The sequence below is a fragment of the Chiloscyllium punctatum genome, chromosome 18 (assembly GCF_047496795.1).
Source record: "Chiloscyllium punctatum isolate Juve2018m chromosome 18, sChiPun1.3, whole genome shotgun sequence".
NCBI lineage: Eukaryota > Metazoa > Chordata > Chondrichthyes > Orectolobiformes > Hemiscylliidae > Chiloscyllium > Chiloscyllium punctatum.
The window spans coordinates 93,994,493-94,012,913 of NC_092756.1; the positions used below are offsets into that span (position 1 = coordinate 93,994,493).

General features: G+C 43.4%; 1 protein-coding gene across 4 annotated transcripts in view; it reads right to left on the reverse strand.

The window, feature by feature from the left end:
• LOC140489347 (synaptotagmin-1-like) overlaps positions 1-18,421 on the reverse strand; it is a 140,985-nt gene that overhangs the window by 53,807 nt on the left and 68,757 nt on the right. The gene's annotated exons all lie outside the window — the stretch shown is intronic.

The following is an 18,421-nucleotide window of genomic DNA, read 5'->3' on the forward strand; positions in this document are numbered from 1 at the left end:
GTTCTCAAATATCACCTCACTATTTAAGAAAGGAGTAAAGAAATAAAAGGGAATGATAGCCCCATATGGTATACATCGGTAGTGGGGAAAATGCTAGAATTTACCAGAACTCTGCCTTCATTAATTGAATTTAAAGTCCAGTAGCTGCCATGGTGATATTTGAACCTATGGCCCAAAAGCAAGAGCTGGAGCCATTGGATTTCTAGCCCAGTGACGTTACTGCAAAGTCACCATCACACCTCGATATGAAGAAAAACCCAAAAGGCTTCTTTTTGAATACTGTACGCAGTTCTGGTCACTCTGTTCTAGGAAAGATATTATTAAATTGGAAAGGATTCAGAAAACATTTACCAGGATGTTGCCAGGAATGCCAGGTTGCCAGGTTTGTGTTATAAGGAGAGGCTGGATAGGCTGGGACTTCTTTCACTGTAGCACAGGAGGTCAAGGGATTACCTCATAGAGATTTATAATATAATATGGTTTATAGATAGTGGCAGGTGTCTTTTCCCTAGGGGGGAGGATTTCAAGACTGGGGGAGGGGAGAATATTTTTAAAGTGAGAGGAGAAAGATTTTCAAAAGACATGAGGGGCAATTTGCTTTACACAGAGAGAGGTTCATGTGTAGAATGAACTTTTAGAGGATGTGGTGGATGCGGGTACAGTTACAACATTTAAAAGACATTTGGATAAGTACATGAATAAGAAATGTTTGCAGGGATATGGGCCAAGCTCAGGCAGGTGGGACTAGTTTAGTTTGGGAACATGGTTGGCCTGGACTGGTTAGTCCGACAGGCCTGATTCTGCGCTCTATGTTATGACTGATGCTGACAATTTTTAGTTAAGCAGAAGTCTTGGTGTTAGAATTAGTGTTGAGTTATCTAGTTCCTGCACAACTTTACATTATCAGGGAGGTGCTTGGTTAAGTGGGGTTGTGATCATTGTTGCAATATTTAGATCCTTGGAAGCACTGCAATGTTTAGGTGAAAGGGCAGATGCACAGCAGTTGTTCCAATGTTTGATTCAATTAACCTTTTGAATCTCTAGCAGTGACTTTAGATGCTGAAGGCACTGGGGAAGATGAACAATGCAGAAATTGCAGCTAAAACAAACTGTGATGAACATTAGTCAGAGCAAAGATATTGGGGGAAATCCAAAACATTCCTTTACCTTCTCAATCACAACTTCCAGGGACAGTTCCAAAAGATACTATGGACATGCAAACTCAATGTGAAAGTTGTTGAAATATGAACATTGAGCCAAGTCTAAGCCCATGTTTATTGGAGACAGTTTAAAAGGAAACAGATTTCAATCAGTTAGAGGACAATTTTGAACTGATGTTAGGAGGTTGTTTTAACTCAGTGAATGGTGCCTGGATGGAGAAACCTTTGAGTAGACCATCAGAGGCAAAAAACTCTGGAACTTTGATGTCTGAATGAGGATTACTCCGTGGTGTGGGATGAATTGTCTATCTCATCTGTCTTTACCTCCTGAATGTTTTTCCAATCTGGAAATAAGCAGGAGCTAACCACATGAACGGCAATATGTCGCTTGAGAAAAATGAATAAAAACACAGTTTCAAGTTAATTCCTAAAACTAACTTAAGGGTATAGTTCACAAATTAACATACCTGCACAAATATTTTTAAGCAACATTTTCAGGTGTCTCATGACACACCTCTAGAGTAGGTCGGCTTTGAACTGGGTCTTTAGGCTTAAAAAGTAATGGTCAAGGTCAAATTGTCATTGTCCTACTGGACTGTAGAGCTGCTCTATCATTAGAAAGAGAGAACTGGTGGTGGTTTAACCTGAGGGTCATCCATGCCTCAGGCACAGGGAGAGATTGAGAAGGAGAGTCCTTCATGGTAACTTCAGCAGGTGGGGAAATGGAACCCATGCTGTTGTTGGCATCACAAACCAACCAGCCAGCCAACTGACAACCCCCAAAACATGACACTATAATTCTGCAACAAGGGCCCTAACACCCAGTTGCATGTAGAACCCAAATGGAATTCATGTGAGGAATTTGAGCATCAAGATCTGTGCAACTGATCGACAGCCAATGTAATTTTGGATCCATAACATTTAATGCACAAATCTTCTCCAAACCAGGAGTAGTTGGCATTTGGAAGAATCAGCTATCTAACGTTCTTAAACATTGACTTAACCTTCAAGAGAAGTTGGATTAACTCTTGATCCTATGATATGTGGAAGGATATTAACATAGTTTAGAGAAATAATAATTTTGTTCTTAGGTCAAGACCTGGAGGACAAGGTTAATTAGGAATGTACGCATCATCTGGTGAAGGAGCAATGCTCTGAAAGCTAGTGTGCTTCCAATTAAACCTGTTGGACTTTTACCTGGTGTTGAGTGATTTTTAACTTTGTACACTCCAGTCCAACATCGGCATCTCCAAATCATACTTATTTTCACGCAGTGACTACACTTCAAGAGGCAGTTTGTTCTCTGTGAGCTGTGTATGCATTTAAGGTGTGGAAAGGGTCATATAAATGTGAGTTGTTCTTCATTAATTGTCTCTTTAGAGATTGTAGAGTTAATGTAGTGTCAGCCATGCCTCAAGGGAAACCCTCTCACTTTAAGATGTGAAAACATGAACTATGACCTCAACTTTGAAGCTGACACTCAAATACCTTACAGAGAGAGCCTGCTTTGTAGAGGGAACCTGCTTTGTAGAATTAGTTCTGTGATGCCAACAGTGCAGGTTCAATCCCCACACCAGCTGGGGTTAATATGAAGGTTCCACCTTCTCAACCTTGCTCCTTGCTTGAAGTGTGGAGACAACCGATTGTCTTTCTCTCTAATGGGGGAGTGGGATGACTGCCATTTCTTTTGATGCAATCCCAGTTTAACATGAGAGTTCGCTTAGTGATACTTCTAAGAAGGACAGAGGAGATCTGCCCTGTGTCCTGACAACTGTTATCAGTCATTTATCATTGTCAGAAACAGATTATTGTTGAAAAATGTGGTGCTGGAAAAACACAGCAGGCCAGGCAGCATCCGAGGAGCAGGAGAATCAACGTTTTGGGCATAAGCCCTTCTTCAGGAATCCTGAAGAAGGGCTTATGCCCGAAACGTCGATTCGCCTTTTCCTCGGATGTTGCCTGGCCTACTGTGTTTTTCCAGCACCACATTTTTCAACTCTGGTCTCCAGCATCTGCAGTCCTCACTTTCTCCTAGAAACAGATTATTGTCTGGGAAATATTTTGGGATTGAAAAAGTCCATTGTGTCCATTTGGTTCCTGAAAAATGGACTAAACAACATTACCGTTCTGAGGAAGGATCACTCAACCCGAAACATTAACTCTGATTTCTCTCAACGAATGCTATAGATATAGTTAATGGTAGTTGTCTTTTTCCTAGAATGGGGGATTTCAAGACCAGGGAGCACATTTTTAAGCTGAGAGGACAGAGATTTAAATAAGACATGAAGGACAATTTTTTTACATGGAGAATGTAGAATGTACATTCGCGTGTAGAATGAACTTCCTGAGGAAGTGGAGGATGTGGGTACAATTACAACTTTTAAAACATTTGGATAAGTACGTGAATAGGAAAGACTTGGAGGGATATGGGCCAGGAGCAGGCAGGTGGGATTGGTTTTGTTTGGGATTATGGTCGGCATGGACTGGTTGCCGAAGGGTCTGTTTCCCTGCTGTATGACTCTATGCTGCCAGACCTGCTGAGATCTTCCAGCAATTTCTGTTTTTGTTTTGTGTTCACTAAGATTTCTAATTTAGTATCATAACCACTAAACTAATGTAAAGTACTTTTTCCATGTGGAAAGGCAGAATAAGATCATAGTTGCGATAAATAATAAAATTGCATCTATTCCAATGCAAGTGAAAGCAGTGTCCAATGACACTAATCTATTTAACTCTGTCTCCTTTGGCATTCAACACAGTGGCAGACATTTTACTGACAACTCTATTTATCCATTCCCCGTTGCCTGTTGGAAGCTCAGCTCCCTTGTCATCGCCTGGCATTGCACAGCACTCCCTCAGCAACGTCCAACATACAGCTCAGAGGATTCCACCCCTGCAACCCTTTCATCCCAGGAGCTCCAGCATATACCTTGACTGGCTGTGAAAGGTTGAGCAGGAAGAACTCAAACAGAAATGAAAATGTCACCACGGTATTATCAGTCCATGTAACCTTTCCATTCATATTTATATTTCACGTTGAAATCTTTCACAAACAGTCAGAGGTGGTGTGGCTTCCATGGTAACCACTGGATGTGTCGATCACACAGCTTCGTGGTAACTGTTACATTTCCTGATTCATTTGTACCACATTTCTGTGGATAGTGGAAATCATGCAAGCTGCCGTTTGCTGGAGAGATTTAACAAAATTCGCCTCACTTGCTTCTATCTTTGTTCCTAGCCTTCCCTTAACACTGGCTGGGTTTCTCACTGTCTGCAGTGAAGGGAACACTTATCTGCACCCCATCTCCCCACTCAGACTGCTAGCCCCAATTCCATCAGAAAGTGCACAAGTGTGGATGATAGTTCAGAACTGGTTAAATTAATCAGGAAAGAGGGCCAAGAAATAAATTTATTCTTAACCAAGAAAGTTGTAATACCCTCAGCGAACATGAAAACAGGAATGGCAGATGGAGTTTAATTTAGAGAAATGCAAGGTATTGCATTTGGTTAAGACGAGAAAGGGCAGGACTTCCTACTTGATGGTAGAGCCCAGGGGAGTGTTGTCAAACAGAGTTACAAAAGGGGTGCAGGTACATAGTTCCCTCAAAATGGCGTCACATGCAGTCAGGGTGGTGAAGAAGGCATTTGGCATGTTGGGATTCATTGCTCAGAGCATTGAGTACAGGAATTGGGACGTCATGTTGTGGCTGTTCAGGACATTGGTGAGGCCACTTTTGGAATACTGCATTCAATTCTGGTCACACTGCTATAGAAAGGATATTATTAAATTGGAAAAGGTGCAGAAAAGATTTGCAAGGATGTTACCATGACTGGAGGATTTGAGTTATAAGGAGAGGCTGGATAGGCTGGGACTTTTTTCACTGGAGCATAGGACGTTGAGGGGTGACCTGATAGAGGTATAAAAATTCATGAGGGACACAGAGAAGCTAAATAGCAAAGGTCATTTCCCAAAGGTGGGGAAGTTAAAAATTAGAGGGCATAGGTTTAAGGTGAGAGGGGAAAGATTTAAAAGGGACCTGAGGGGCAACCTTTTCATACAGCGGTTGGCTTGTGTGCGGAATGGACTGTCAGGGGAAGTGGTGGATGCAGTACAGTTACAACAGTTACAAGACATTTGGATAGGTACATGAATAGGAACGGTTTAGAGGGATATTGGCCAAACACAGGCAAATGGGACGAGTTGAGTTTGGGAAACTTGGTCGGCCTGGACAAGTTGGACTGAGGGTCTGTTTCTATGCTCCATGACTCTATGACTCTATAAAGAGCTGGGAGATGCAGCAAGCCTGGCAGTATATGAAGATAGAGGAAGGGTCTTCTTCAGTTATCCAAAAGGGTTAATGGAATCAAAGTGATAACTCTATTTTGCTTTCTCCACAAATGCTGCCAGACCTGCTGAGTTTCTCCAGCAATTTCTGTCTTTTTTCAGATCCCCAACATCTACAGTTGCCAACAGTACTTCAGCTGATGCTAACATGATGGTTAACCTCACGACTCAACTCTTGTCCTTTCAAAGAATCATTAAAACATTAATTCTGTATTTCTCTCCATGGATGCTGTCTGATGTGCTGGCTATTTCTGATTTTTTTTCTTTTGATTTTAGTTCAGCTTTACAGTATCCACATCATTTTGCTTTTCTGCAGCTTGCATGATGCAAACAGACTATAATTCTAGAAAAGTCAAACAATAATTACAAAGATAGACTTCTGGAATCTCACATTGTGTGGCCAATGCAGTCAGTAAACACAGAAGAGAAGCAGATGGAGTGTTTCCTCAGTGGGGAGAGAGTTATACTTAAGGAGGTGCAAATAGTGCCATCTATTTCTTCATGGATCTTTGACCAGAAGGATAGAAAACTAATTGATGGACCTAATGGACTAATGATGACGAGCTGAAACATCGACTCTCCTGCTCCTCAGATGCTGCTTACCGGCCGTACTTTTCCAGCGCCCCACGTTTTGAATCTGATCTGCAGCATCTACACTCCTCACTTTCTCCAATGGACCAATGGACCTGTTACATCACCAAATCTCCCGTGGTCTTTGAAAAGCTTTATTGTATATTTCTGAACCTTAATTTGAATGTATCAAGCATCTAGCCCATAAGTAACACTACAGTGAGACTCCAGGCACATGTAATCATGCCTCAAGTCTGGGGTTGAGAATAGCATGCAATAATCCAGACACACAGCCATATTTGTCTCAAGACCATGGTAAAAGTCTTCCAAGTCCATTTCTCTGGAAAAGAAATTCTTGTATTCACCTTCAAAGTGGACTAATTCCTTGACAACAAATGTCATCCTCTTATAGCATCACCAACTTTGAAGAAATACTGCAAACACTGCCTCAGCTATCTGGACATTACATTTCTGAACTCTGACAATGAAGTAATTTACATAGAGTCATAGATTCATAGAGATGTACAGCATGGAAACAGACCCTTTGGTCCAACCCATCCATGCTGACCAGATATCCCAACCCAATCTAGTCCCACATGCCAGCACCCGGCCCATATCCCTCCAAACCCTTCTTATTCATATACCCATCCAAATGCCTCTTAAATGTTGCAATTGTACCAGCCTCCACCACTTCTTCTGGCAGCTCATTCCATACATGCACCACCCTCTGAGTGAAAAAGTTGCCCCTTAGGTCTCTTTTATATCTTTCCCCTCTCATCCTAAACCTATGCCCTCTAGTTCTGGTCTCCCCCACCCCAGGGAAAAGACTTTGTCTATTTATCCTATCCATGCCCCTCTACATGTCATAGTTTTTAAAGTTATTCTTAACTACCAATATTTTATTTCCCTTTTCTTCCTTCTATGCTTGTGTGTGCATGTATATAAATATATGACGATCATGATTGGGCGGCACGGTGGCACAGTGGTTAGCACTGCTGCCTCACAGCACCAGTAGACCTTGGTTCAATTCCTGCCTCAGGAAACTGTCTGTGTGGAGTTTGCACATTCTCCCCTTGTCTGCGTGTGCTTCCTCCAGGTGCTCCGGTTTCCTCCCACAGTCCAAAAATGTGCAGGTTAGGTGAATTGGCCATGCTAAATTGCCCATAGTGTTAGGTGTAGGGGAATGGGTTGCTCTTCGGAGGGTTGGTATGGACTTGTTGGGCCAAAGGGCCTGTTTCCAGACTGTAAGTAATCTAATGCATAAACTATCAGGATTCCGATTTCAACCTAAAGAGATCCTTTGTGTATTATTTTAAATTGACATCCTAAAAATGGAGTTGAAGAACACACCACAACTGATTCAAAATGAAATCACTCTGTCAATTTGGGACAATGTGAGAAAAATTAAAAGAGACTGGAACAGTCCCAGGGAGGTTGTATACAGATCCAACTGACTTCAAGCAATGAAAACTTCAGGCATATTTAATTTTACTTAGCAATGGTCCTTCGCTAGTTGCTAAGCCAATAGCTGGGAGAACATTTCTGATAATTTTTGAAAATAATTAAAGTGAATTTTGTGCTCTTCTGAATGTGAAAATTGGGGATTGGAAAGCTTTTTCATCAGCCACATTCAGAATTAACTTTCTTGGGTCACGGTTTAAATTTATAGAATCGTAGAATTGTTCAGTACGGAAGGAGGCCATTTGACACATCATGTCTGTACCAGCTCCCAAAAGAGCTACCCATCTAGTCCCACTCTCCAGCCCTATCTCTGTAACCCCCCAACTGCATCACTTTCAAATATATAATCCAGCTCTCTTTGGAAACCTCCGATGGAATCCACCTCCCCCACTCTCCCAGGCAGCGCCAAATCCTAACAGCTCTCTGTGTGAAGCAATTTTTCCTCATCTCACTCTGAGCTGTCTTGCTGGCAATCTTGAACTTGTGATCCTTAGTTTAGATTACCTACAGTATGGAAATAGGCGCTTCAGACCAACAAGTCCATACCGACATTCTGAAGAGTAACCCACCCAGGCTCACTCCCCTATTCTATATTTACCCCTGACTAATGCACCTAACACTATGAGCAATTTAGCATGGCCAATTCACCTGATCTTTGGATTGTGGGAGGTAACCCATACAGACACAGGGAGAATGCATAAACTCCACACGGACAGTTGCCCGAGGTGGGAATCAAACCTGGGTCCCTGGCGTTGTGAGGCGGCAGTGCTAAACCACTGAGTCACAGTGCTGCCTACTAACCTGCGCTGACATACTAGCCAGTGGAAATAGAGCATCCTTCTTTACCCTGTCAAAATTGTTCTTAATTTTGAAACACCTCGATAAGGTCAACACTTAATCTCCTCTGCTCTAAGAAGAACAAGACCAATCTCTCTAATCTTACCTTGTGTCTAACATCTTTCATTCCTGCTATCATTCCAGTAAATCGCATTTGAACTCTATCCAGGGACTTAACATCCTTCCTTAAAGAAGGTGCCCAGAACTGAACATAATAGTCTACATGGGATCTGACCAATGATTTCTAGAGATGTAGCATCACTTCTTTGCTTTTATACTCAATGCCTCTACTTATAAACCCAAGGATCATATTAGCTTTCTTAACAACTGTTTCAATTTGCCTGGCCACCTACAGAGAATCATGTACATGATCCCCAAAGTCCCTCTGCTCCTGTACTCCCCTCAAAATTTTACCATTGTGCCTGAATTGTCTCTCTGTGTTTCTTCTACCAAATGCATTACCTCACGACTCTGCATTGAATTTCATCTGTTAGGTGTCTGCTCATTTGGCCAACTCGTCAATGTCCCTCTGAAGTCACTCAGCATCATCTTCACATTGCACCATTCTCTCTAGCCTAGTGTCATCTGCAAATTTAGAGTTTTGTAATCATCATAGCCTCATTTGGTAAAGTCAACCATCAGGTTATAATCCAACAGGTTTATTTGAAATCATAAGCTCTCAGAGTGTTGCTCCATCGTCACATGAAGCAACTTCCTTTGGAAGTTCATTCCACACATGAACTACTTTCTGTGTAAAATAATTACCCCTCATGTCCTTTTTAAAGGGTGGCATGGTGGCTCAGTGGTAAGCACTGCTGCCTCATAGTGCCCCTGGTTCAATTCCAACCTCGGCTGAGTGTTGGTATGGAGTTTGCATATTCTCCCTTGTGTCTGTGTGGGTTTCCTCTTACAGTCCAAGGATGTGCAGGTTAGGTGGAATGGCCACGCTAACTTGGCTACAATGTCCAGGGACATGCAGGCTAGGTGAGGTTAGCCATGGGACAGGGTTGGGGGGCAGGGGGTCTGGGAGGGATGCTCTTTGGAGGGTCAGTGTGGACTTGATGGGCCCAATGGTCTGCTTCTAAATTTCTTTTCCTCTCATCTTAAAGAATGAGATCTGATGAAAAGAAATTCATGACAGTACAAATGAGTGAGTTTTGAAGTTATTCCTGTTCATATTGCGATGTAATTGCCACTGTAAAGGGGTTATACAGGCTTATGCTTCTAAATCTTAATACGTATGAACTGATTTATGCCTTTTAAAAGCTATTTTAAGCTACACGCTAATGTTAGTCTCCTTCCACCAGCTTATCATTCAAAGGGCAAAATGGTCATAAATGATGCACTTTTCCACTTCAGGTCATGAGACAAGGTGGGTAAATGGCAGGTAAACAATTCTCATCCTTATCCTCATTTCTCTGAAGAAGCTGTGGTGTGGGGAGATTTGAGAGATTGCACAAAGCTATCCAGAAAAAATATTAGCATTTCAGCATAATCCTGTCGATAATTTCCAAATCGTTTACATGAGGAGATTTGAAATGGCAAAGTTACAGACATTGCATGCACTTACCTGGTACGAAGATATCTCGATGGAGAGAAAATATGGGCACTGTGTTCTTTAATAAGCCCTGAATACATTTGTACAGTTAGTTATGAATTATAAAGGAGATGACTCACTTGGATGTCAGATTCTGCAAATGTCAAGGAAATCCTACAGCCTCCATAGGAACTTCACTCAAGAAATCGGTTTATACCCTCTCTGCAAACCATGTTCCTCTCAAACAGCAACAGGAGTTAATAATCCACCCTTCAAGTGTACTCATTCCTTCCCCATGGACCCAGAAAACTACTTTACCAACTGTGGATGCCATAAGAGGCAGAACCAGAAAATTGTGGACACAGGTTTATGTACTAAGAAAATTTTGAGGAATCTTTCACAAGAGTTGGCCCCCAGTAGAACATAGAACAACACAGTGCAGAACAGGCCCTTCAGCCCTCAATGTTGCGCCAACCTGTGAACTATTCTCAGCTTGTCCCCCTACACTATCCCATTATCATCCATGTGCTAATCCAGAGGATTGCTTAAACCTCCCTAATGTGGCTGAGTTAACTACATTGGCAGGCAGGGCATTCCACACCCTTACCACTCTCTGAGTGAAGAACCTGCCTCTGACATCTGTCTTAAATCTATCACCCCTCAATTTGTAAGTATGCCCCCTCGTACAAGCTGACGTTATCATCTTAGGCAAAAGACTTTCACTGTCTACTCTATCCAATCCTCCGATATTGTATGTCTCTAACAAATCCCCTCTTTCCCATGGCCAATCCACCTCACCCTGCACATCTTTTGACCTTGGGAAGAAACTGAAGCACCCATAGCAAACCCACGCGGACACAGGGAGAATGTGCAAACTCCACACAGACAGTTACCATAGGGTGGAATCAAACCTGGATCCCTGGCACTGTGAGGCAGGAGAGCTAACCACTGTGCCACTGTGTCACATTGACCATTTATGTTCAGATGGGAGAAGCCTGATTGATATTCTTAAAGCAGGAGGGTTAAAGGGTGATTTAGTGCAGTGCTTAGAATCATTAAGAGCTTTGACAGATAAATGAAACAAAATCATTTCCAGTTGTGGGGGGGGGGGGGGGGGGGGGGGGGGGAGGGGGGAGGTCTGTTAAGGACACAGATTTAAAATAATTGGTAATAATACCACAGGAGAGATGGAGACAATTTTCTTTTACACATAAACATGTTATGATCTCAAATGTGCTATGTGAAACACAGATATATAGAAAACAGGAGTAGGCCATTCAGCCTTCAAGGTAAAAACAATGACTGCAGATGCTGAAAACCAAATACTGGATTAGTGTTGCTGGAAGAGCACAGCAGTTCAGGCAGCATCCAACGAGCAGCGAAATCGACGTTTCGGGCAAAAGCCCTTCATCAGGAATAAAGGCAGTGAGCCTGAAGCGTGGAGAGATAAGCTAGAGGAGGGTGGGGGTGGGGAGAGAGTAGCATAGAGTACAATGGGTGAGTGGGGGAGGAGATGAAGGTGATAGGTCAAGGAGGAGAGGGTGGAGTGGATAGGTGGAAAAGGAGATAGGCAGGTCGGACAAGTCTGGACAAGTCAAGGAGACAGTTACTGAGCTGGAAGTTTGAAACTAGGATGAGGTGGGGGAAGGGGAAATGAGGAAGCTGTTGAAGTCCACATTGATGCCCTGGGGTTGAAGTGTTCCGAGGCGGAAGATGAGGCGTTCTTCCTCCAGGCGTCTGGTGGTGAGGGAGCGGCAGTGAAGGAGGCCCAGGACCTCCATGTCCTCGGCAGAGTGGGAGGGGGAGTTGAAATGTTGGGCCAGGGGCGGTTTGGTTGATTGGTGCGGGTGTCTCGGAGATGTTCCCTAAAGCGCTCTGCTAGGAGGCGCCCTGTCTCCCCAATGTAGAGGAGACCACATCGGGAGCAACGGATACAATAAATGATATTAGTGGATGTGCAGGTGAAACTTTGATGGATGTGGAAGGCTCCTTTAGGGCCTTGGATAGAGGTGAGGGAGGAGGTGTGGGCACAGGCTTTACAGTTCCTGCGGTGGCAGGGGAAAGTGCCAGAATGGGAGGGTGGGTCGTAGGGGGGTGTGGACCTGACCAGGTAGTCACGGAGGGAACGGTCTTTGCGGAAGGCGGAAAGGGATGGGGAGGGAAATATATCCCAGGTGGTGGGGTCTTTTTGGAGGTGGTGGAAATGTCGGCGGATGATTTGGTTGATGCGAAGGTTTGTAGGGTGGAAGGTGAGCACCAGGGGCGTTCTGTCCTTGTTACGGTTGGAGGGGTGGGGTCTGAGGGCGGAGGTGCGGGATGTGGACGAGATGCGTTGGAGGGCATCTTTAACCACGTGGGGAGGGAAATTGCGGTCTCTAACGAAGGAGGCCATCTGTGTCCTATGGTGGAACTGGTCCTCCTGGGAGCAGATACGGCGGAGGCGGAGAAATTGGGAATACGGGATGGCATTTTTGCAAGAGATAGGGTGGGAAGAGGTGTAATCCAGGTAGCTATGGGAGTCGGTGGGTTTGTAAAAAATGTCAGTGTCAAGTCGGTCGTCACTAATGGAGATGGAGAGGTCCAGGAAGGGGAGCGAGGTGTCAGAGATAGTCCAGGTAAAGCCTTCAAGCCTCCTCCATCATTAAGTACATTCAACTCAATTCCCTCTTCCCACTTTCCCCTGGTATCATTTGATCCATTTAGCCCCAACAACTACATCTAACTCCTTGAAAAGATTCAATGTTTTGGCCTTAACCAGTTTCTGCAGCAGAGAATTCTACAGGTTCACTACACTCTAGGTGAAGACATTTCTCCTCAATGGCCTACCCGTATCCTTAGACTGTGACCCCTGAAGTAGGTTCAATCATACTTTTCAAAGGGAGTTGGGTATATCCCTGAAAGGGAATAACTTGAACAAACACAGATAATGCTGGAGAAACTCAGCAAGTCTGGCAGCATCTGTGGAGAGAGAAACAGTGTTAATGTATGGCACTTCTTTAAAGCTTGTAACTTAGATGTCTGTGGGGAAAGAGTATTGGGAGTCTGGTCCAGTCCTTTCCAAACTTTTTCACACTGTGATTCCCATCATGAGGTTTGAAAATTGTTGCAATTCCTCAGTGAGAACGTTTTCATTAACTCATTCACGGGATGAGGGCATCACAGGCTAGACCAGTATTTATTGCCCATCCCTAATTGCCCAGAGAGCAGTTAAAGGTCAACCACATTGCTGTGGGTCTGGAGTCACATGTAGGCCAGACCAGGTAAGGCTGGCAGTTTCCTTTCCTCAAGAACATTAGTAAACCAGATAAGTTTTGCCAACAATCAACAACAGTTTTATAGTTATCATCAAACTCTTGACTTATTAAATTCGAATTCCAACATCTGCCATAGCAGGATTCAAACCCAGGTTCCTTAAATATTATTGAGGTGTCTGGATTAATAGATTAGCAACAATAACAATAGGTCACCCTGTACAGACTGCATTAGAGTGATGGGTCTGGTATCCTTGCTGGAGTTGGTCAGTACAAATCTGGAAAGCCAGATATTCCGAAAGGAACCAAGTACAAATGCAGCTAGCCTGTAGATTTTCAGTGATTATAAATAGTCCCATTTTTTCAAATGTAGTCAGCTCCTGCCCATACGCTTTCACTAACTCAGAATATAAAACTTCCGTTGCTTTGGTGTCCAATTTCCCTTTGTATACTATACAAAGGCTACCATCAGAAGCCACACTTTCTCTCAACTCAGTTACTTATGTAAAGAAAGAAATTACATTTATATTGTACCTAAGGTCAGGGCAACCACTAAATGGTTACCTGGAGCAAACCATTTATGACGCTGGGCTGAAAAACACAGAATGAACTATTCCTCAAACAGTTAATGTCAACCACCAGGCTTCAGCAGTGGGAATGAAAGATGTGGATCTACCGATGAAGATTCACATACACTTAAATTCCCATGTGTTTTTACTTTGCAGTATTCCCCAAAAGTTTGTATTGCTCAATCTGTTTCTGCGACAGTTTTGCAAATTTGTACATCTGCTACTGGATTTGAACATTTGCATGACAATACCAGAACTGTGAACCAGTTACAAATATCAAAGACTGTGATTTAATTTAGCCCACTCTATTGTAATGTGTGTTGACTGTGTAAACTGCACATAAAATCATCGAGTAACTGTTGCAGGAACACACAGTGAGCCATAATAAACATCACAATTTGCACTTCTTCCATAGAGTCATAGAGGTACACAACACGGAAACAGACCCTTCAGTCCAACTAGACCATGCCGAACATAATCCCAAATTAAACTAGTCTCACCCGCCTGCGCTTGGCCCATATCCCTCCAAACATTTCTTACTCATGTACCTGTCCAAATGTCTTTTAGACATTGTAACTGTACCTACATCCATCACTTCCTCTGGAAGTTCATTCCACACGCGAACCACCCTTTGTGTAAAAATGTTGTTCCTCATGCCATTTTTATTCTCTCTCCTCTCACCTTAAAAAATATGCCCCCTTGCTTGAAATCCCCCACCTTCGGGAAAAGACATCTGCCGTTGGTCTTACCCATTCTCCTCATGATTTTAGAAACCTCTATAAGGTCACCCCTCAACCTCCTATGCTCCAGTGAAAAGCATCCCAGCCTATCCAGCTTCTCCTTATAACCCAAACCCTCCATTCCTGGCAACATGCTGGTAAGTCTCTTCTGAATCCTCTCCAGCTTAATCATATCTTTCCTATAACTGGGTCACCAGAACTGGACACAGTACTCCAGAAGAGGCCTCATTAATATCCTGTACAACCTCAACCTGATGTTCCAACTCCTGTACGCAAAGGTCTGAGCAATGAAGGCACATTCTGTGAAAACGTGTAAAAGTCACTGTTGTCCCATGCTCTCATTAGAGAGAAAGGTGACTACCTAAGGATCTCCACACCTTAGGCGACAGATGAGGTTAAGAAAGTGGAGACTTCATGGTAACCTCAGCTTCATGGTGTGTGGATTGAACCTACACTGCTGGCGTCACTCAGAAATGTGCCCAGCCCTGAGTTAACAAGTTCAAGGGAAACAAAATGCTCATTGGGGCTGGAAGTGGCTGTTAATTGGAACATTACATGCCTCAGTTGACCGGTTGGTGGATATCCCTGTATTAATATAGGAACAAAGAGAAACAGAAAGCTGTGGAGACCAGGTCATTGAGGTTCCTGATTAGTTAAGGGGATCAAGGATTACAGAGAGAAGGCAGGAGAATGGGATTGAGAAACATCAGCCATGATCGAATGGTGGAGCTGGCTTGATGGGCTGAATAGCCTAATTCTGCTCCTATGTCTTACAGTCTTACAGGAGAGAATTGCTCCATTCTGTGTTTTGAGACCACACCCCCAGTTAATAAGATTGGCTTTGTTTTTTTTTAATTCAATCACAGGATGTGGGCATCACTGGCTGGGTCAATATTTATTGTCCATCCTTAATTACCTTGATGGCAGTAAAGTGTCAACCAAATTGATGTGAGGACTGGAGTCACATGTGACCCTACATTTGACCAGACCAGTTAGGGATGGCAGATTTCCTTCCCTAAAGGGCATTTGTCTTAGAGCCATAGAGTCATAGAACACAGAAACAGACCCTTCAGTTGAATCAGTTCATGCCAAACATAATCCCAAACTAAACTGGTCCCACTTGCCTGCTCCTGGCCTATATCCCTCCAAACACTTCCTGTCATGTACTTATCCAAATGTCTTTTAAATGTTGTAGTTGTGCCCACATCCAAGTGAACCAAATGTTTTGTTTAACAACAATCAATAGTGGTCAAATGGTCACTATTAGGCTAGCTCTTTATTTTAGATTAAATCCCCTAGAGTGTGGAAACAGGCCCTTCAGCCCAATCAATCCACACCGACCCTCCGAAGAGTAATCCACCCAGACCAATTTCCCCTCTGACAAATACTAACACTACGGGCAATTTAACATGGCCAATTCACCTGACCTGCACATCTTTGTGACTGTGGGAGGAAACCAGAGCACCCAGAGGAAACCCACACAGACACAGGGAGAATGTGCAAACTCCACACAGACAGTTGCCCAAGGCTGGAATTGAACTTGGGTCCCTGGTGCTGTGAGGCAGCAGTGCTAACCACTGAGCCACTGTGCTGCCCTAAAATTCTGATTTTATTGAAATTACTATTTACCATTGTGGGGTTCAGACGAATGTCCCCAGCCCATTAACATGGGGCTCTGGATTGCTAGTCGACAGATATTATCACCATCCCTCAACCCCACTTTGGGCTTCATGTCCCATCCCCGAATAGTCCTTGCATCCTGACTTTGGCAATCTGCCACAATCATTCTCCAGCACCTTTCCTGAATACCAATCCCAGTCACATTGCTACCACTCAGACTTTAACAGGATGGGGACAACTCAGCCCTGACATACACTCGATAGAAAAAGTCAATTACCACGAGAGCAGGAAACGTGCATCCTTTGTGTGTTTCTTTCTGCACGGAACTTTGCAATTGTTTATTCACTTGGTAAACAGTTCTCTCAGCAGATGTTCTATTGATTAAAAGTCTGGTTCCTTCTCACAGTTTACTTCTCATTGATTTGTTGCAAAGCCCTGGATGACTGGAATCGGACCTGACCATTTAATGATGCAAATATCAATTTACAGTGCCCTTTAATTCAGCAGGATAATTCGCAATGACACAGAAGGGCCTGTGACAGTTCACACAAGTAGGTGCTGTCCATCTGTCACACTGATTTGATTGCGGCTGTCCTCTTCAATCAGTCCGTGACAGAGTAATTCACGGTAACAGATGGGACAAGCAATTATTAACTTGTTTATTACACAAAAAAATCACAGCGTTGATCAAAATCACTGGCAGCAACACTGTCACTGGAAGATAAATGTACTTGAATGGTATGAGCCACAGCCTAATAACTTACTGCATACATTGTTGTAGCATTAAGTTCGAATTGACAAGCTCCGATGACAGCTTGAACTATTACAACTTGCAATCTCTGCCCGTGTTTTGATGTGTACATAATTGAAGCATTTTTTAAATTGCCCACTCAGTGGAAATCTGGTGAGCGAGCAGTTCACCGGTAGGTCTCACTTGCCAATATCCCACACTGATTGTGTAGCTTAACCTAGCCTCCTGGAGGGTAAACATCGGACAGAGTGCAAAAACGACGGCCTGACCTGAACCCATCCCTACCCCTGCTAAACAGTTCAGAACAATATCAAGTTGTACATCATAGAGATGTACAGCACAGAAACAGACCCTTCAATCCAACTCTAACCAGGGATCCTAAATAAATCTCGTCCCATTTGTCAGCATTTGGCCCATATCCCTCTAAACCCTTCCTATTCATACACCCAACCAGACACCTTTTAAATGTTGTAATTGTATCAGCCTCTACCACTTCCTCTGGCAGCTCATTCCATACACGTACCACCCTCTGCATGAAAAAGTTACCCCTTAGGTCCTTTTTAAATGTTTCCCTTCTCACCCTAAACCTTGTGCCCTTTATGTCAAGTTCTAGGTAGCCGCTCTGATTCCCCATGCTGTGTTTGTTTGACATTGGGCTTGTTTGGGAATACAGGAAGCTGGATTTAATTCAAGGGATTTGCCTTTTCGAAGCAACAATTGCCACCAATTAGCAACTTGCCGCTGCTCTGTGAGACTGTCACCATACTGAATGAGGAAAGCACAAAAGGTACAGCAAATTTCTCCCCACCTCGGGAGTGGCATCACCAAACCCTCAGATTCTGCCACAGCCCAGAATGCTGAAACCTCCAGAAGATTCCCTGCAGAGAAACAATTCCCTTTACTGATCCAGGACAGCAAAAAGCAAGCTAAAGGTCAGAGCTGCAACTTTCAGGAAGGAATGTTTAACATAAAGCACAGTGGAAATCTAATAGCTACTTACCCTCAGAGATGGACAATTGGAAATCACCTGACTGAGATCAATAGACTTACACTGGATTCAGGGTTATGGAGAAAAGTTGGATAAATGAACTGGAAGTGAAGATAAGCCACAATCTAACTGAACAGTGGAACAGGCTCATGAAAAGTCTTGACTCAGAGAACATAGAACATAAAACAGTACAGCACAGAACAGGCCTTTCAGCCCACGATGTTGTGCCGACCATTGATCCTCATGTGAGGTAAACCTAATGTATGAACCCTCACATTTCTGTGACCATTTGCGTGTCCAGCAGTCTCTTAAATATCCCCAATGACCTCGCTTCCACAACTGCTGCTGGCAACGCATTCCATGCTCTCACAACTCTCTGCGTAAAGAACCTGCCTCTGACATCCCCTCTATACTTTCCGCCAAACAGCTTAAATCTATGACCCCTTGTGTTAACAATTTCAGCCCTGGGAAAACTCTATCTGTGCCTCTCATTATCTTGTACACCTCAATTAGGTCCCCTCTCTTCCTTTTTTTTTCCAATGAAAAACGTCTGAGCTCAGTCAACCTCTCTTCGTAAGATAAGCCCTCCATT